The sequence below is a fragment of the Palaemon carinicauda genome, chromosome 18, assembly GCF_036898095.1.
Source record: "Palaemon carinicauda isolate YSFRI2023 chromosome 18, ASM3689809v2, whole genome shotgun sequence".
NCBI classification, from domain to species: Eukaryota; Metazoa; Arthropoda; class Malacostraca; order Decapoda; family Palaemonidae; genus Palaemon; species Palaemon carinicauda.
In genome coordinates, this window is record NC_090742.1 from 11860740 (window position 1) to 11881294 (window position 20555).

The following is a 20555-nucleotide window of genomic DNA, read 5'->3' on the forward strand; positions in this document are numbered from 1 at the left end:
TCGTTCGCGAGAGAGTACACTCATAGAGACTCCTCTTCGGAGAATTCTTCTGCTGTTGTTGCTGTTGGTCTCCTTCGCTGTAAGGCTCACCGTCCGCCTCGTCGTAGGGCCTCCCATCTCCCTATAAGGGTGCTAAGAGGCGCCTTTTTGAATCTCCGTATGCAGCCTACAACTCCTCCTTCTTGATCTTCCGCCCCTGGTGCAGATGGACAGCAGTCTGATCTCGTCTTCCGACGGGCAACGGTCTTCCCGACGGACAACGGTCTTCCCGACGGACAACGGTCTTCCGACGGACATCAGTCTCCCGGCGGACAGACAACGGTCTTCCGACGGACATCAGTCTCCCGTCGGACAACGATCCCTTCGGGGCAAAGGGTTGCCTCCCACGGGGGTTCTTCCCTTGCGTGTCAGGGTTCCCCTGCGCGCCCTTCTGCTGTGTCAGTGTTAGTGCACAGGCGCTCTCCTGCTCCTGCTCAGTGTTAGCGCACAGGCGCTCTCCTGCTCATCAGCGCTTTCCTGATCGCCAGCGCTCTCCTGTTCGCCAGTGCTCTCCTGTTCGCCAGTGCTCTCCTGTTCGTCAGCGCTCTCATGATGATCATCTCTGCTGTTCCTGTTGGTTCCTGTTACGCGCCCACGTTCGCCCTCGCGATCTAGAACTTCGGTTCAGGTCTTGGTTAAGGACTCTTCTTCTACGCACAGGCTTCCACACGTTGCCTTCTACTCACCAGCGATCACCAGCTCGCCAGCGACCATAGACGCGTCAGCGATCTCCTACGTGTCAACGATCGCCATCGATCTGCCACGCGTGTCAGTTCCCCTGAACACCATCAGTAGCGATCTAGCGCTCGCCTGCTGTGGACCACGATCTCCGGTAGCTGAGTCTTGCCGTAGATCTTCCTCCTGCTCGCCAGCGCTCACCTTTACTTCTATCCTTCTGTGCGCCAGGTTTCTTTAATCGCCAGCGCACATCTGCGCGCCCTTTTTTGCCATGCACCAATGGGCGCCAACGGTTTTCTGACCGTCTAGGATCGCCTGATTAACAGCTTGCTTCAGCGCTCACCTTCCTGATGCACCTGCGCGCCTTCTGTTAGCGCGATGCGCGCTAACCATCACTAGTCTCTCTCTCGTTGGCAATCGCCTACGCGCCCGTGCAGTATCCATTGCTCGCCTATGGGTTATCGCTCGCCGACCACCAGCTCTCGCCCTTCCTACCACGCTCGCCCTCCTTCTGCGCCCCTTCGCTCACCTTCGTTTACCTTCGTTTACCTTCGTTTGCGTTCCTGCGTGCCCGCGCATGGGCGCTTCCACGTTCGCCCACACGCAAACCATTGATTTACCATCGCGCGAGCGCCAGGGCAATTGCGACCGTGATTCCCGTTGGGGTTTCGCAGCATGGCCAGCCTGGCGAGTCCTCTGGAGCGTATTTCCAGAACACGGCCTCACCCCGTAAAACGCAGAGCATGGCACATGCAAGAGCGGGAAGAATCTTCAGGGAGGTCTGAGCAACATTCTTCTTTCCAGAACCTAGGTTAGCCCTTCCCCGTCATTCCCTGGAAGGGTTTTTGGCGGGGTGCTTTCCGTTCGAGATTTCTCCATCGGCCAAGGGGTGACTGGTTTACCCCTTCCTCTTCTCCATCTCGTGAAAGGGGCTTACCAGGTCCTTTCCCTCCTCGGTTGCGACCCGAGATTTTGTTCAAGGAAGCTACAGGAAGGTCATGGGTACTTTCCTCCTCTCGGGCTCAAGCACCTTGGCGTTTCGTCATCTAGTATCGAACTTGCGGGCAAGCTCGATGTTGGACCATCTGGACGCAATGACCGAGGGCTTCCTTTCGGGTGTCTCATCCGTGGATGTCGACAACCTCAGACACCCTTCCATCCTTGAGAAGAGTTTGTTTGTGCCCAAGGACAGAGACATAGACAGCGGTTGTGCGGAGGAAGTCGACTTCCGTTTTCACTCCTCCAAGGCGCTTTCTTTCAGACCCTGCAGGGCTCCAGCGCCTCTTTCTTTCAGCCACGCCGGCCTAAGTTATCGGACCGGCTACGACAACTGTTCCCTCCTGTCAGGAACAGGTGGCACGGGAGGCTCTCCCGGGGGGGGGCATATTCCTAGAGGGAGCGGCAGAGTTCACGAACTCTAGGATTGGCACCCCCCCCTTGCAGGTTTCATGCTGGGAGGATGCCTAAGGTTACTCATCCGGATGACAGCTTCCCAATGCCCATTCCTGCACGATCTCTGTGATCAGCCAAGTATACCGCGCCTGCCTTCTCTGTCAGCGAATTCAGTATCTCTGAACCTCTATGCCATAGGGTCGGCAAGAGTTTGCCCGTTTGGGCAGAATGATCCATGCCTTAGGAGAAGGTCCTCCATAGGATGGTCGACGGCTTCACCCCCCGGCTTCTTCAGTCGATCCTTTCTTGTAAGGAAGTATCTGAGACGGGAGTTCCGTAGTCCACCTCTCAGCTCTGATCAAGTTTGTTGATCAACCTTCGTCCAGCGTGGAACAGCAGAATCGATCAGACTGGTAACGAGGCGACAGGACTCCTTAGGCCCTGGATCGGGTACTGTCAGTTTCCATCCCATCCATCTTCCAGGAAGCTCGTGGAATTCAGCCTAGACTACAGGTATTCCTGCTTAAGATGCAGTGTGGCGATCCCGCCATGGCATCGCAGGTTTTTCCCCAGAGAACTCTCCCTGCTTTCCTCATGGCCGCTCAGGTGCAGGCTTCCGCCTCCTTCGCCTTTTGGAGGTCTGGTCAACTCCGGTAGGCTCGGGTTCGACCTTCTTCAGCGCCGGGACAAGCTTCCGGATGCTTACCATGAGTGGGGGTTCATGGTATTTTGCTAGGAGCCTTCTCTTCTTCTGCCTCAACATCTGGAGTATCTAGTCATGATATTAAGTCAACGGCCTTACCACGTTGGAAACCCCGCTTCTCGTCCGTCCAGCGAGGTTAAGCAACGTCTGGTCTGGTTGGTACTTGGATGGGTGACCGCCTGGGGACACCAGATTCTGTTGCCGCCTCCTCCGAGCCTTCCCTTCAGTTGACTGTGGCAAGGCTGAGGAGAGTCGCAGTACTTGTTCTCAGTCAAGCAGAGCTTTCAGCCCTACCTTGGAACGCTTCCTAGTTCTCTTTTCCTCATTGACCCGTCTAAAGTTCCGAACGGTCGCCTCAGGATAAGTTCCCTGTGGGGCGGCCCAAGTTCTGGTGGTTTCAAAGCAACGATTAATCGAACTTTCTGGCCCCTATGGGACCAACGGAACTATTAGACCTGCAATGGGTGTTGACCTATGGAACCTCTTGATGGGAGTGGATATTCTCGTCCTTTCCCCACATTTTTTATGCTGTTCTCGGACTCGTCAAAGAAAAGGGGGGGGGGGGGGCATGTTCCGGTCCAGGCCTATGGTCAGGACCTGAAGGATACCTCTCCATCATTCAGGCAGGCTTAGGGGCCGTAGTCTGGCCCCTCTACAGATCCTACAGCTCCTGCCGAGTCGCTCCGTGAGCGTCGACTTCATGGTACTGGCGTGTTCTAACCAGCAGGGGACGCATTTTCACACCTTCGCATCTTGCAGTAGAGATACTGAGATGATTTGAGATCCTCTCAATACCACCATCGGCTCTCTCATTCCGGGCAGAGGAATGTTCTCTCTGACTATCCGAGCAGAGCCTCGTAGAGAGAGTGTACCTGGGGTCTTTGGCCTTGAGTAACCAGCAAGTCCTGGCCTGGGGGACCTGATCGCAACAGCTTGGAACCTCAAGCTTCCGCTGTTCTTCCCCCCAGTCTCAGACTCCGAGACTCTGGCAAGATGCATTCCGGTGATGGTGGGACAACATCGACGCCTGCGTCTTCCCTCCTTTGTTGTCTGTTGAGAATGGGTCTCAACAAGACCAGGTTGTCTGTCAACCTTTCAATGGCCCTGAGAGCTCCACTGGGACTATACGCAGAACGGTTTCCAGACCCTCTGCTTCCCCTGACGGAACTCCCGGGAGAGCTTCTCCCATGGCACAGGCTACTTGAACAACCACACTGCAACATCTTTCACGAGCCGGGGCATCGCTTCGGCTTCATGCCTGGAGACACTACACCTCCTCCTCAAGAAGAGACAACCCGCTACAGTCGCGGGACGGAGGTCGCGTCATCTGCGATAGTCATCCGCAGGGGTCTTCCAGGCGAAGTGGAGAGTCTTCGATGGTTGGCGTCGCGGGAGATATACCTCTTCCCTTGAGGCCTCTTCTCCAGCAATAACGAACTTATTGCCTTTCGGCGGGGGAAACTCCTTTCCGCTCTTGGCAATGAAGCCGGTCGCTCAGCCTTTCCCTGACCTTCAGGCTAAAAGGAATAGCTTTTTTCTTCCCGCTGGACCTTTCCTTGCTCATGCGAAGCTGCGAACGTCCCTGCCCTAGTCGGAGTGAGACCTCCAACATGGAGCATGGCTCGGACTTTTTAGTCCCTTAAGAGATCGTCTCAAGACCCTTTACGTCAGGCCTCTGATCGTATTCCGTCTTGGGTCTCCTGCTCACTCTGACTCCGCCCTTACTAAGGAATGGGGGAAGGCTCGCTCCCGAGTTGTTGGCTAGACTCAGAATCTTGGGGTCCCGGCCTTCGGTCCAATTCCTTCAAGATTTCGAGTCACCATTCTATATCTGATGTCCCAAAACCTTCTCCTTCTTGCCAGTAAAGGAATCGAGAGGTTAGCTTTGGGAACAGCTGCAGTTTGTCCTCACGTGCAGCCGGGTTGGGAGCACAAGAAAGACACGGGGGAGAGTCACCAGTATACCTCTTCAGCTCGGACTCAAGGACATTCATCTCGACCTGAATCCAGACCCTCCCCCGTCACGTCGCCCTACAACACGATGTCGGATACATCGCAACGTCCCTCGCCTTCGAGTAATACTACTCTGTGACGCAGGTGCTACAAGCTGGAGTCTGGAAGCGTCTAATGACCTTCGCAGCCCGCTTCCTGCAGGGCGTGACCCACAGGAGTTTCGATACATTTCTATCGCTCTGTTGTGGCTACACAACAGCTGGTCTAACCTCAGGCTCCTTTTTGGACAGGTAGCAAAAGGTTGAGGGCATTGTTATCAGGTTTTAGTCTGCATGAACGAAAGAAGTATGTCTGGCCCTTACTTCTTTCTTCATTTTCCCCTCTACTGGGAAGCAGCATCCTGGTCTCTGCATAGCGGACCTCGAACCTCTGCAGGTAAACCATGCTTCCTTGTGTTCCGAGTATTGAGTCAATACTGTCGCGTCCCCCATACCCTGACGAGGTGGTATTTGGAACGTCCTAACCCAGAGTTCCTTCTGGAACTCCAGGTCAACTGCCTAGGACGGGTCACACTTCTTCCTTCACACACAAGCTTATGTAGGCCACACGGTTCCTTGTGGAGCAAGGAACTTGTGAGGAGTGCGACTCACTCGGATTCTGAGTCCCTGGGTAAAGCCAAAGCCGGTATGGCTGGGGACTTTCCACCCTTCCTAAAGGGTAAGTCACCCAATGTAAATAGCGTGGTTTGTATTTCGGTTACGGAACAAATGACAAATTCGAAGATAATTTGTATTTTTCCTAACCATACAAACCTTAGCTATTTACATATATTTGCCCGCCAGCCCTGTCCCCCAAGACAAGTCCTACCTCTAAGTGAAAGTGAGCATTCACCTGTGTGTGAGGGGGTGAGGGGTAGCTAGCTACCACTCCCCTACCCCCCCGCTAACTAGTGCGGGGGTATTACACCCTCGTTAAATTCTAATGGCTCGCCATTTCAGCTACGCTAAAAGGTAAACCCAATGTAAATAGCTAAGGTTTGTATGGTTAGGAAAAATACAAATTATCTTCAAATTTGTCATATTACATACACTATGCTTGCAGGCTTCTGAGAGAACCTCACCTCATCTGTTACTGATTGCTTGCTCCTTTGGGAGTGCCATCTCACCTGTTTATCACACGCTGTTACGAGAGTGACATCTCACCTGATTACTATTGCAACCCCCTCTTTTTTGCAATTGTGCTCTTGACATTTGAATGCTCCGACATCTGATCACGCACTTTAACCAAAGCTGTTCGTGATCTCTCAAATCCAAAGGAGCACCACCTCACATGCTCATAATCGCGCACACCTATGGAAACGGCACCTCACCAGCTCAGGAACGCGCCACCTAACCCGCTCGCGATTAAGATCACCTCACCTTCTCGTAAGAGTACCCTCCTATGGCAGCGCCACGTCACTTGCTTGTAAGAGTGCTTTCCTACCGGAGTATCACCTCCCCAGTTTGTGCTAGCGCTTTTGTTCATTGGACATATATTTGCAGTCATTCATCTGACTTAGTGCAGTCACATGCTTGTGCACTCCTATGTATTCACACTTAAGCATGCTCACCTGCTGGCATGCAGTCTTCTGGTCACATGTACTTCCTCAAGTGGAGCTCACTCATCCAATCTTGACGTAATATATTTGTGCACTTAAGTGCCGTCAGCTGGCTGTTTTAATTTTTGTATAGTTTACGATTAGCTGCTTGTCGTGAATGATGGGATTCAAGGAAGATGAAAGCTTTTGCAGCTTTATCAATAATGGTAGGCGACTGACAGTTTGTGTAATCTGTAAGTGCACTCAACTGCAGATAAGCAATTCTAGATCAAGAATGCTCTACAGTTCACACCTGCCCTTCTAGAAAGCTACATATTTGCCTTCTAGTAAGGCAAGAAACTTGATAATTCTTCATTAGTCAAAAAATTTCGCGAGGTAATAAAATACTTATAGTACATTCCTTCCCCGAAGATACGTACTTAGCCTCTCTCACATGGAGGGTGCTTCAAGCCTCAACTGCACCACATACCCCAGGTGAAGGCCAAATGGCCACCGGCCAGTCACTACTGACATGTCTATAAATTTTAACAGCTGAATGCCAGCCTAGCTGAAATCATACTCTTAATAAAGGACTCAGGTTTGTATAGTTTCGTAAAACGCAGTACTTTCGAAATTGGTGATATTTGGGAAGAATTGGATTGTCACTGAAATAAAGTACAATTCCTGACGAACAGACGAATGTAGAACCAGCTTGCTCCCATAAGTGTTAGGATTTCTGGTCATTTGAATGAATTCAGATTCCATGTAATGGATCTAGTTGGGCTTTCATTTAATGAATAAATTAGAATTTACATTTGATCCGTAACCGAAATACAAACCACGCTATTTACATAGGGGGCTATTACTTTCGGCTTAGCTGAAATGACGAGCCATTAGATTTTAACGAGGGTTAAACTACCCCCGCGCTAGTTAGCACGGGGGTAGGGGATGGGTAGCTAGCTACCCCTCCCCCCCCCACACACTGGTGAGCTGCCTCACTTCACTTTTGGCTCGGACGATGAGCAGACGTCTCTGTCCCGTCCTCGCATGGCAGCCATTAATGTTTTGTCTTTAACTTAATTACTTATTTTTCTTATACTTAATATATATGTAAACATTCTTATGTTTATGTATATATTTGAGTATAGAAATACAGTAAGTTTCCTTTTCAGTGTTTGTGCTGTGTGTGTAGGAAGTCCACTCAATTGTACGACAACTTCTCCGTGTGGTCCCACGCCCCCACAGTGACATTTCATAGGTCGCGATCTCTCCCTTGGTCCTTCAGTCTTCCCTTTGGCGGGCGCCGTGGGGAATCGTCATCGCTGGACTTTATTTATTTATCTGTTTCTCCGCTGTTCCTCCTTCCCTACGGGGAACTTGGTCTATCAGCGTAGGGAACATGGGAGTTTGGTTTGACTACGGTCTCTCTCTCTCTCTCTCTCTTGAGGTCTTTCACCCTTTTATTACTACTACGTATTACGGTAGCTTCCTTCCCGTTGCGGGTTGAGTTGCTACTCCGTTTATTTTGTCTCAATTATTTTTAATCAAATCTAATTATATTTGTTAACTTTTCAGCTTCTGTGTAGAACGCTTCCCTTCGGGGTTCATTCGTTCTTACTATTAGTGAAGTCTTAGATGAATTACATAATTATAATTGCTATAATTCTGTTTTTGTTTCAGTTCTCCGCCTTCCCCCTCCTTCCCTGAGTGTCAGTGGGGGAGGAGGGCGCATTCCTGGTGCGTAATTCTTATGTTCTTTCCCCTCGGGGTTCCTCTTCGGAGTTCCCCCGGGGGAATAAATGTTAACTAATTATTTTATTTTCACAGTTAACTGTCTAGTTTTTTCGTTTGCCTAATGTGCCAACGAAGCAGAGCTGTCCTGTTTGGGCCTGGGGAGTCTGCTGTTGCCGCCTCCTCTACGACTTCGTCATGGGCGTGTTCCCTTCTCCTAGAAGTTCTCCCGTGACAACTGTCATCTCCTAAGTTCATTTAGAACGCTCAGGAGGTTTGCCTCCATGGGTGGGTAACTTCCCTTCCGAGGGAGGTTCCCTTCCAAGGTATGAGTTTTTTCCCCTTCAGGGGGGGCAACTTCTCTTACCTTGATAATTACCTGGTTGGTTTTTTCCTGGTTCTCGGGCGGTTATGCTCTTGGTGCTGAGCAACCGCTTTTGTAACTATGCTCTTGGGGCTGAGCGGTTGCAAGGCCGGACCATGGAATTCGTGTGATTATGCTCTTGGTGCTGAGCGGTCGCACTTGCAGCTACGCTCAAGGGGCTGGGTAGCTGCAGGAGCTCCTAAGGGGCGCCTTCATCAGTTCTTCTGGTCTCTTCTACGAAGTGTTCTCTTCTCTCGTTCGCGAGAGTCTCTCGTTCGCGAGAAGGACACTCTTAGAGACTCCTCTTTGGAGGACTCCCCTGCTGTTGTTGCTGATGTTGCTGAAGGCTCAGTTCCCCCCTCCGAACATCCTTCGAGGGGGCAGCTGAGTCCAACGGTCTCTCCTTCGAGTGTCTCTCGCCCTCGGGGGAGTTCACTAACAGAGACTCCTCTTCGGAGGACTGATGATGGTGCTCCTGTTCGTGGTCGTCTTCCTCTTCAGCCGCAGAGGATCCTCCTCGACGAGAACAGACCGTTACAGCTGCTTCGCTAGACCTTTCGGCAGACACCTGCCAGACCTTCTTGTCTCCCATCTCCGTTCCTGGACGCAGATGCGCAGTGGGCGCCACTCCACCACTTTTTCCGACGGGCACCGGTCCCTTCGGGGATAAGGGCTTATCTCACAATGTGAGTAAGTCCCTTAGTGCCAGGTTTTTACCTGTGCAACCTTGTTCTCCTGCGCACTCGCGCGCAGTAGTTCGCAAATACTCTCCTGCTGTGGACCAGTCTTCTGCTGAATCAACACTCCAGCGATCTCCTGTAGCTGAGTCTCGCCGTAGATCTCCTGATCGCCAACGCTTCTGGGACCTTCTGTGCGGCTACGCGCCTTGTGCACCTACGGTCTCCTGAACGCCCACGTTCGCCTGCTCGCTGGCGCACATCTGATCGCCATTTTCTGATGTGCGCAATGCGAGCCAACGTTCGCCCTCGCGCCCACGATCTCCGGATCTGGGCGCAAGCAGGGAGATTATTTCTTCACTGAACTCCACGTTCATCTGCTCGCCAGCGCACATCTGCGCCCCCTTTCCTGATGTGCGCAATACGCGCCGACGTTCGCCCACGCTCCCACGGTCTTCGGATCTGGGCGCAGGCAAGGAGTTTATTCCTTCGCCTCCTCGCCGACGATCTCTCTGGTTCTGCACCCTCGCTGATATCTTCTGGCCACACAACTACACGCCTACGATCTCCCGGTTCCTGCCCCGTCGCGCACAGTTCAAGAAGTTCCTACACTAGCACACAGGCGCTCACAGGTTCTTCTGGACTCGCAGCGCCCTTCTGGAGTTTCACGCCAAGCGCGCCCACATGCGGTTCCAGTTCCAGCGCGCCAGCGCACCAGCACGCTTCCACTTCACACCGGGCCACCCAGGAGACACCTCACAGGCACCCCTGTGCTCTCCTTGCGCGCCAGCGATCTCCTAAGCGCCCGCGCGATTCTTCGCCTGCGCCCAAGCGTTTTCAACGTGCCAACGCTTCAATCGTCGTAGGTTTCCTACGCGCCCACGCGTTAACTCTCCTGTACGCGATCGGTCGCTACGCGCCACTGCTCGCCAACGCGCCATCGCTCGCCAATTCGCCTTCACCCGCCTACGAGCCATCGCTTGCCAAGACGCGCCATCGCTCGCCAAGACGCGCCATCGCTCTCTTACGCGCCATCAGTCTCCCGGCCACCTGCATTCACCCTTACGACCGCGCGCCCGCGCACATGCGCACCCATGTTCGCCCGCGCGCGAACCAACGGTTTTTCCATCTCGCTAGCGCCAGCCCCGGCCATCTGCGCTCACCCTTACATACGACCGTGCGCACCTATGTTCGCCCGCGCGCGAACCAACGGTTTTCCATCGCGCGAGCGCCAGTCCCGGCCGCCTGCGCTCGCCCTTACGACCGCGCGCCCGCGCACATGCGCACCCATGTTCGCCCGCACACATGCGCACCCATGTTCGCCCGCGGAAGTCCCAACCATGGATGTCGTCAAGCTCAAACACACTTCCATCCTTGGAAAGACCTTGTTTTGAGCCCAAGGACGGGGAACGGACAGCTGAGAGGTGGAGAAAGTCGAATAACGATTCGCTCCTCCAAAGGCGCTTACCTCCAGTACCTACAAGCCTCCAGCGCCTCAACAACAACAGCCTCGTCAGCCTAGGACATTGGAACCGGCCCCGGCAGCTAAGACAAGGTGTCTAAACAGCAGCCCCCTCCTGTCAGAGACAAGAAGGGCGGGAAGTCCTCCTGGGGAGGCAATAATCCTAGAGGGAGCGGCCGAGGCCGCAAAGGCTGGGATTGGCAACCCCCCTGCATGGTCCCCAGTGGGGGGATGCCTAAGGTTGGGCGTTCAGGTGGCAGCAACTCGGGGATGATTTCTGCACGATCTCCGTGATCAGCCAAGGATATTGCGTCCCGTTCTTTACATCTCTACCTCCACTGACAGCGAATCCAGTGTCGCTGAGCTCCTATGCCATGGGATCGGCAAAGGGGCTAGCCCTTCGGGCAGAAGTCGAGACCATGCTCTAGAAGGATGCTCCCCCCCCCCCCCCCCCCCCCCGGCTGCTTCAGTCTACTTTTTCTTGTAAGAAAGCGTCTGAAGGCTGGAGACCTGTCATCGACCTCTCAGCCCTGAACAAGTTTGTCGAACAAACTTCGTTCAGCGTAGAACAGCAGAGTCGATCAGGCTTGTAGTGAGACCACAAGACTTTATGTGCACACTGGATCTGAAGGACAGGTACTTCCAGATTCCAATCCATCCATCTTCCAGGAAGTACTTGAAATTCAGCCTAGACAGCAAGATTTACCAGTTCAAGGTGCTGTGTTTCGATCTCTCCACAGCACCGCAGGTGTTCACCAGAATGTTCACCCTGATATCTTCATGGCCGCACAGGAGCGGCATCCGTCTCCTTCGCTTTCTGGATGACTGGGTAACCCAGGCAGTCTCGTAATCGACCCTTCTTCGACACCGAGACAAGCTTCTGGGACTTTGCCAAGATCTAGGGATCATGGTAATTCTCGAAGTCTAATCTGCTTCCATCTCAACAACTGGGATGTCTAGGCATGATATTAGACTCCAATCTCCAAGCCTTCCCATCAGATGTCAGGATAGCAAGGCTGAGGAGAGTCGCAGAACCTTTCCTCAGACGAGGAGAGTTTCCAGCCCAATCTTGGTTACGCCTCCTAGGTCACCTTTTCTCCTTGTCCAGGCTAGTTCCAAACGGCCGCTTCATGATGAGATCCCTGCATTGACGGCCCAAGTCCCGATGGAATCAAGACAACGATTCCCCGGACACTCTGGTCCCTTTGCGACCTGCGGAACGAATGGACCTGCAGTGGTAGTTGACCTACGGAAACCTTTGCAAGGGAATGGATCTTCTCGTCCTTCCCCCGCATTTGATGCTGTTCTCGGACTCGTCAAAAGAAGGAGGGGGGGGGGGCACGTTCTGAATCAGGCCTATGGTCAGAACCAGAAGGGTACCTCCACATCAATCTGCTAGGAATGAAGGCCATATTCTGGCCCTTCAACACTTCCAACAGACCCTGGCGAGTCACTCCGTGAACGACAACTACACGGTAGTGGCTTTTTTTCAACAAGCAGGGAGGTACCTTTTCATAACAGCTTTCTCATCTTGCAGTAGAGATACTGAGATGAACCGAAGTCCACTCAATACCCTATCGGTTCGCTTCATTCCGGGCAAAGGAATGTGCTCTCCGACAGTCTGAGCAGGGCCTCACAGATAGAGAGTACCGAGTGGTCTTCGGCCCCCCCCCCCTGGTAGCCAACAAGTCCTGACCTTGTGGACCTGTTTGCGACAGCCTTGAATTTCAAGCTGCCGCTGTACTACTCCCCAGTCCCAGACCCCAAGGCACTCTGGCAAGATGCCTTCTTACAACGGTAAGACAACATCGACGTCTAAGTCTTCCCACCGTTCTGTCTGGTGAGAAGGGGGCTCAACAAGACCAGACTATCGGTCAACCTGTCGATATGTCTGATAGCTCCGCTGCGGCATCATGCAGAGTGGTTCCTGGAACTTCTGCATCTCCTGACAGAACTCCTGAGAGAGCTTCCCCCACGACACGAGCTACTCAAACAACCACATTGCAATATCTACTGTAAGCCGTAGCATCGCTTCGGCTTCACGCCTGAAGACCATCCAGCATCTCACCTGCGAAAGTCATCCGCAGGGGTCTTACAGACGAAGTGAAGAGTCTTCTGTGGTTGGTGTCGTGGGAGAGGTACCTCTCCCCTTGATGCCACTATTCCAGCAATAGCTGAGTTATTGTATATCGGCAGGAGGAAATGCGCCTATCGCTCTCGGCGGTGGAAGCCTATCGCTCAGCCTTAAGCCTGGCCTTCAGGCTGAAAGGAATAGACATTTCCTCCTTGCTGGATCTTTCTTCGCTCATACGAAACTACGAACTTACCTGCCCCCAGTCGGAAGTGAGACCTCCTCCATGGAACATGGTTCGGGCTCTTAGGGCTCTTAAGAGATCTCCTTGCGAACCATTACGCCAGGCTTCTGATCGTGACCTGTCTTGGAAGACGGTGCTCCTGCTCGCTCTGGCCTCGGTCAAGCGTGTCAACGAACTTCATGGTCTCTCGTACGACGTCGCCCATTCAAGAGGATAGGTGGAGGTAACGTTCAGGTTCGTCCCTGAGTTGGTTACTACAGTAGACTCAAAATCTTGGAGTCCCGGACCTTCGGTTCGACTCCTTCAGGATTTCGAGTCTCCGTTCTGTAACAGATGACCCAGACCTTCTCCTACTATGCCCAGTAAGGAGTCGGAGGGGTTATCTTAAAGAAAAGCTGCAGTTAGTCATCACGTGCAAGCCCTGTTTGGGAGCACAGGAAGGACGGAGAGGAGGGTCATCAAGAATGCCTTTTCAGCCTGGATTCAAAGGGTCATCCATCACGCCCTGAATCCAGACCCTCCTCCGTCACGTCGCCTTAGAGCACACGATGTCAGAGGCATCGCAACGTCCCTGGCCTTCAAGAGGAACTACGCTGTGACGCAGGTGTCACAAGCCGGAGTCTGGAAGCGTCAAACGACCTTCACAGCCCACTACCTGCAGGACGTGACCCACAGGAGCCTCGATACGTTTTCTATCGGTCCTGTGTTGGCTACACAACAGCTGGTCTAACCTCAGGCTCCTTAATGGACAGGTAGCAGAAGGTTGAGGGCATTGTTACCCGGTTTTAGACTGCATGAATGAAAGAAGTATGTCTGGCCCTTACTTCTTTCTTCATCCTCCCCTCTCTTGGGGAAAGCAGCTTCCTGGGTTCTCTGCATAGCTCCCTCTTAATGAGAGAATGCCTTGATGAAGTCATTGAGCTTCAGCACGGCATTTCATTCCCGTGCTGAAACTTGGTGATGGGCAAGAGGGCTCTCGAACTTGGGGAAATTGCTCCCCCAGTTCGAATCTAAATTTCTCTCTTTCACCTTTTTCTTTTTCTCAATATTACTTCGACCTTATCCTAATTTCATAAACTTTCTTTAGTCTCGCTTTCCAAACTCTATGAGAAAAATTTTCCTCATTATATATGTGTATATATTATGTACATATATATTTATTATTTTTTTTTTCTCCTATGGCTTGGATGTTTCTACATCCATTGTAGCCCCGGCGGGGATGTTCATACATCCTTTATTGCTGCCTGCTTTGATGAGTGGGAGGAGGTATCACGGTTGGGAGGTGTTTGCATTCAAAGCTATATGTGAGAGTATTGGATGATTTCAGCCATCCCGAAGATGGTTTGGACCTGTTGGGTCTTCAGAATCCAGGGGGATCAATGCTTGGGGTAGGACTCTCGGCTTTTGGCCGGAAGCCCGTCATTATAGATATGGGGAGGATGATTCCATAATTTCTTGGTCTCATTCCTAACAGGCGGGTTCAGCTTACACCTGTGCCTCTATATCTGTTTTGATGCTATCCTTCGGGTAGGGTATGGAGTGGACCATCTGGGAAGTATACTCTCATTGTGCCGATAGTGGAGAGTGCAAATATCCTTTCCGACGTGTGATGGCCTAACATTCTCGAGCAGGTACATCAAACTAACCCTTTTCTCTCTCTCGTCTAATGGATTCTTTAAGGAACGAACCCCCATCCCCTGGATACGCTGACTCTCCCCCGGCACTGTTGACGACCTCTGCTAATGTGATAAGGGAAAGTTCTGTTGATGACCTCGGAATGGGAAAGGACCATTCTACTGATATTTCAAAATCGAGTAATTTGGGTAACACAAGGAAACTTCGAATCCTTCATGTTACACAAATTTCAATTGAGACAAATTATGATGATCTATGTAAAGCATTTGAATGCTATGGATGCATAAAAGAAATAAGGATGAAACTTCAAGCTGAAACTTGGGATTCATGGATATGTTTTAGTAGTTATGACGAAGCATTTAGTGCAATAAGTAACTTGAATAATATTAAAATTAATAACTTGAATGCCGCGGCTGCTCTCTGCGATAAGGTACCAAAAGATTTGGATGTGTACAGGCCTGCCGATTGGTTGGAAAAAGACGCAGATTCAGTTATGCCCTCCCAGAGAAATCCAAAACCACCGATGTGGCTTATAGCTGAATCAAAGGGGATTACAGGGAATTATTTTAAAATATGCAAATTGATTCAGAAAAAAGTAGGAACTATTGCACCAGGTGATATATCTCGTTTCGGAAAAAATAGTTTCCTTATCCATGCCAAATCCAGTACACAGTCGGTAATATTGTCCAATATGAAAATAAGTAATGATGACATTAAGTTAGATGTCAAACCCCACCTAAATTTTAGCTACGGAAGAGGCGTAGTTTTTAACAGAGATCTATATGATTTTACAGAGGAGGAGATACTGGCCATGTGTCCATTAAATGTATGGAAAGTTCATAAAGTCCCAGGTACATCAATGATAATCCTTACGTTCCAGGATGCTGATGTACCTTTTCATATTATTATCGAGAACGAAAGGATTAAAGTAAGACCCTTCAAGCAGAAGCCATTGCAATGCTTTAATTGTTTTAAATTTGGGCACCCGTCCAAAGTTTGCAAAAATGAGAAGATGTGTGGTATTTGCTCCAAATCTTACCATGGAGAGTGTGCACTTGGAGCCAGGTGTTTAAATTGCAGCTCGAATCACAAATCCACAGACAAGAGCTGCGAGCTATATAAGTTGGAGGAAGCTGCCCTCAACAAATCAAACTTAGAACATATAAGTGTGACCCATGCCAAAAGACTATTAATAAATCAAATATATATGCTAAGGCATTAAAATCAAACCAACCTAGCGCTGCCAATAGCTCAAAAAAAAAGTATACTATCTGACAAAATGTCTAATAACGAGGTAACCATATTACCTCCTGAGGCTTTACCACGGTGTATTAACACTAGGTCATTGCCCATTGCTGTACAGCCTTCAGCCGCCATTACAAAAAATAATACAAACCTCTCTCAGGCCATGTCCTTGCCTGATCTGATGGAGGTTCCACTTAAGAATAACTTACCTGATGCACCTGTTGTGGGAAAGGTGCAAAAACCTCGAATCCCACCATCTATTAATCGTAAAAGAGAGAGACCTCCATCTCTCTCTCCACCCTCCATTAGAAACGTTAAGGCTATGACATCAAATAAATTTGATGTTTTGTCTGTTGATGTTTCTAATGAACCAGAAGATAAACTGAATAAATCAGAAGTTCAAGTTGAGGTCCACCATCCACCTCAACAAATAGATAAAAAGGATACAAAGAAAAACACAAATGTAAAACCCAGCATAACAAGACCACCTCTGAAGAAACCTACAGGTAATGTTAGATTAAAAACTGCTAATGGGAAGGCCTCATCCAAGATGTCTTCCAGAAATAATCCATAGTTTTCTCCTCCATTTTGCAATGGAACTGTCAGGGTTTGAGGGCGAAATATGAAGAACTTAAGCTCCTAATTCATGAGCATTCTCCCATAATTGTATGTCTACAGGAAAGTATGCTTGATTCTAACACTCCTAGTCCTCGAGAGTATGTTAGCTATAGAACACCATATAATCAACAAGCAGGGAGCCATGGCGGAAGTCTCATGTACATTCGTCGAGATGTTCCCCAAATACCTATGTCTATATGTACAACCCTGCAGGCCGTTGTTGTACAAATTGATATAGGGAGAAAATATACAATATGCTCTCTGTACTTACCTCCAAATGATAATATTTTATATGATGATTTAGCAGAGGTCATTCAACAACTCCCTCAACCTTTTCTCTTACTGGGAGATATGAATGGTAGACATCCTTTATGGGGTGATGTTTTGGCCAACACAAGGGGCAATATTATCTCATCAATTGTGGAGAATGAGGATGTGGGGCTCCTTAATACAGGAGAGCCCACGCACTTCCATGTTCAGACAGGTACTTTGTCATGCATTGACCTTTCAATTGCAAGCTCTAACTGCCTTCTTGATTTTGATTGGAGGACATTAGATGATTGGCATACTAGTGATCATGCACCAATCATTATAAACACCAACAAGGGTCCGCCTTTGCAAAGATCGCCACGTTGGAATCTAGACAAGGCAGACTGGGTTAAATTTTGTGAGCTAAGTGAAATCGAAGGGAGAGCAGAACAGTTTGAAAGTATTGATGATGCCATAGACCTACTGAATGGAACTCTTCATACAGCAGGAATCAATTCGATTCCCAAAACAACAGGACTATTCAAAAGACGACCAGTCCCGTTGTGGTCCTCAGAATTAACAGCCTTGCACAGAGCCACCAGAAAATCCCTGACTAGATTGCGTAGACGCCGTACTGATGAAAATTTGATATCATACAAAAAGTGTAGAGCACAGTTCCGTCGTGCCATGAAAGAAGCTAGACGCCAATCTTGGGTGGCTTTTGTTTCCTCCATTAATAGTAGAACACCACCATCTTCTGTATGGAGGAAAATAAAAAAATTGCAGGCAAATTTACCCCGAACCCACCACCAGTGTTGAAAGTGAATGGTCAGTTTGTGACTGAAGGAAATGAAGTTAGCAATGCCCTGGCTGACCATTTTTCAAATGTATCGTGCAAGAGTGTAGCAGCTCCTGGTCACCAGTACAGGAGCATTGAAGAAAAGAAAATTTTAAATTTTGCAACAGGAAGGGAAGAATCGTATAATTCTCCTTTTACTGAAAGAGAACTTGATTCCGCACTCGCTACTTGCAACGATACAGCTCCTGGACCCGATGGAATTCCATATGGAATGGTTAAACATGTACATTTTAATACAAAGTTATTTATTTTAAGTATTATTAATAGAATATGGCATGATCATAGTTACCCAAGTGTTTGGGAACTAGCCATTATTTTAGCCTTTTTAAAACCCGGTAAGGACAAGTTTTTAGCAGCAAGCTATAGACCTATTGCATTGACTTCGTGTTTATGTAAAATCATGGAGAAGATGGTCAATGTAAGGTTGATGTGGTACCTTGAAAAGAAGGGTATTTTATCACCGATTCAATGTGGATTCAGATAAATGCACTCAACAACTGATGTGTTAATAAGACTTGAGTCCTCTATTTGTGAAGCCTTTGCTTCCAAAGAGCACCATGTGACAGTTTTTTTCGACCTTGAAAAGGCATATGATACCACATGGAGATATGGTATACTTAAAACAATTCATGAACTAGGATTAAAAGGAGAACTACCACTATTTATTCAGTCATTTCTTTCACATAGAGTTTTTCAAGTGAGAGTGGGGGAAACTCTATCAGAGAGTAAGTATCAGGAAGAAGGAGTTCCTCAGGGGAGTGTGCTGAGTGTAACCCTATTTGCACTAGCAATTAATGGGATATCCTCAGTCATTCCCCGGGATGTTCTCTCAACATTATTTGTTGATGATCTCTCAATATCATTTGCTGGCACTAGAATGGCAATGGTTGAGAGAAAAATCCAACACTCTATTGATAAAATTATCCAGTGGGCTGACATGAATGGATTTAAGTTTTCGACAAGTAAAACTACCATTGTCCATTTTTGTCGTATCCAGGGAGTACATCCAGATCCGGATATATACATTAAAGGTCAACGGATACCATGTGCAAGTGAAGCTAAATTTTTAGGTTTGATATTTGATTGTAGGCTTACATGGGTTTCTCACTTAAAAGCGTTAAAAGCTAAATGTGTTGAAGCTCTGAATATCTTAAAAGTATTGTCCCATACATCATGGGGGGCAGACCGCAATACTATTTTAAAATTATACAAGGCCTTGATTTTTTCCAAAATTAGTTATGGATGTGAAATATGTTCTTCAGCCACCCCAAGCCGGTTAAAAATATTAGACTCGATACATCATGCAGGTATTAGATTGTCTACAGGAGCTTTTAAAACCTCGCCTATCCCAAGTCTCCTTGTTGATGCTGGAGAGTTACCCATAGACCTTTACCGAATGTCTTCCATTATTCGGTATTGGTTTAGATTGCAAAGATTCCCTAACTCTCTAGCCTTTCAGACTGCAAGCCTTGTAAGACACGCATCATACTTTGAGTTGCACCCAAAATCTCCTCAACATTATGGCTTTCGGGTGAAACGATTATTAAATAGTCTGGATATAATTAGAAATAAGGTACTTCCATTCAAGGTATCATCAACGCCTCCATGGAAGTTACCAGAGATATCTTTTTGTAAATATTTTATTGGAGATAAGAAGAATATGTCAGGCGTAGAAGCCAGGTCTCTTTTTAATGAACATGTTAAAGAACATAGAGGATCAACTTTTATCTATACTGATGGCTCCAAATCTGATGCTGGCGTTGGATTTGGAGTACATAGTAATGGTTTTAATTGTAGAGGTGCACTTCCTCTGACCGCTTCCATATTTATTGCCGAATTGTATTGCATATTAACCGCTATTGAGAAAATAGCGTTGGAGAAGGAGGGTAATTTTACAATTTTTAGTGATGCAAGGAGTGTCCTTCAAGCTATAGAAGTTTTTAATTCTAATAACCCTCTAGTTTTAAAGATTTTAGAATGGCTTTTTATTATTGGACGGAGAGGTATAACAGTTCAATTTTGTTGGGTTCCAGCACATGTAGGTGTGTGTGGGAATGAGAAGGCAGATTCACTGGTTATGAAGGCTGCATCCGAGTTGCTGCCAAGCAGGTATCCCATTCCCTGTAATGATTTCTTACCTGACATCAAGAAATTGGTTTGCAATAAATGGCAACAGCAATGGGATAGCCTAGATGGGAATAAAATGCGAGAGGTAACAAATGTCATATCTCCTTGGAGGTATAATATGATGCCCCGAAAATGGGAGACGTCTCTTTGTCGTCTCCGTATTGGTCACACTCGGTTGACACACGAGTTTCTGCTGAAGGGCCAACACCAACCGTATTGTGACGACTGTTTAGTACCTCTAACATTGAGGCATTTGTTGACTGAATGCCCCAATTATAACAACTTAAGGAATAGATATTTGTTTGAGGCTCGAGGTGAGGGTGGCAGGTTCATCCTTGCCAAGATTCTTGGAAATGATGTGTCCTACTATGCAAGTGGCGTTTTTAGATTTATTTCAGAAGCAGGTCTTCTGAAAACTATTTAACTTTTATGACATTCAACTTTTATGATTTTAATTGAATACTCTTTTATTTTTTATTTTATTTTATTTTTTATTTTTGTATACATAAATTAAATGTTACCGGCGTCAATGACCTTAGATGTCAGGATGCCTGAAAACTTTAAATCAATCAATCAATCAATCTCTGCATAGCTGACCTCAAACCTCTGCAGGTAAACCATGCTTCCTTGTGTTCCTAGTATTAAGTTAATACTGTCGCGTCCCCCATACCCTGACGAGGTGGTATTGGGAACGTCCTAGCCTAGAATTCCAGCTAAAGGACTTCAGGTCGACTTCTTAGAACAAGTCACACTTCTTCCCTCCACACACAAGCTTATGGAGGCCGCACGTTTCTTGCATAGCAAGAAACTTGCGAGGTGCAGGGACTCTTTTTCTCGAGTGCTGCTCACTCGGATTCTGAGTCCCCGGGTAAGCCAAAGCCAGTAAGGCTGGGGACTTTCCACCCTACCTAAGGGCAAGTCACCCCATGTAA

At 48.6% G+C, this 20555-nt stretch overlaps 1 long non-coding RNA gene and 1 pseudogene across 1 annotated transcript in view; both read left to right on the forward strand.

Moving 5' to 3' along the window:
• LOC137657606 (uncharacterized) overlaps positions 1 to 20555 on the forward strand; it is a 34063-nt gene that overhangs the window by 6043 nt on the left and 7465 nt on the right. The window lies entirely within an intron of this gene.
• LOC137658072 (5S ribosomal RNA) lies at positions 2898 to 3016 on the forward strand (annotated as a pseudogene).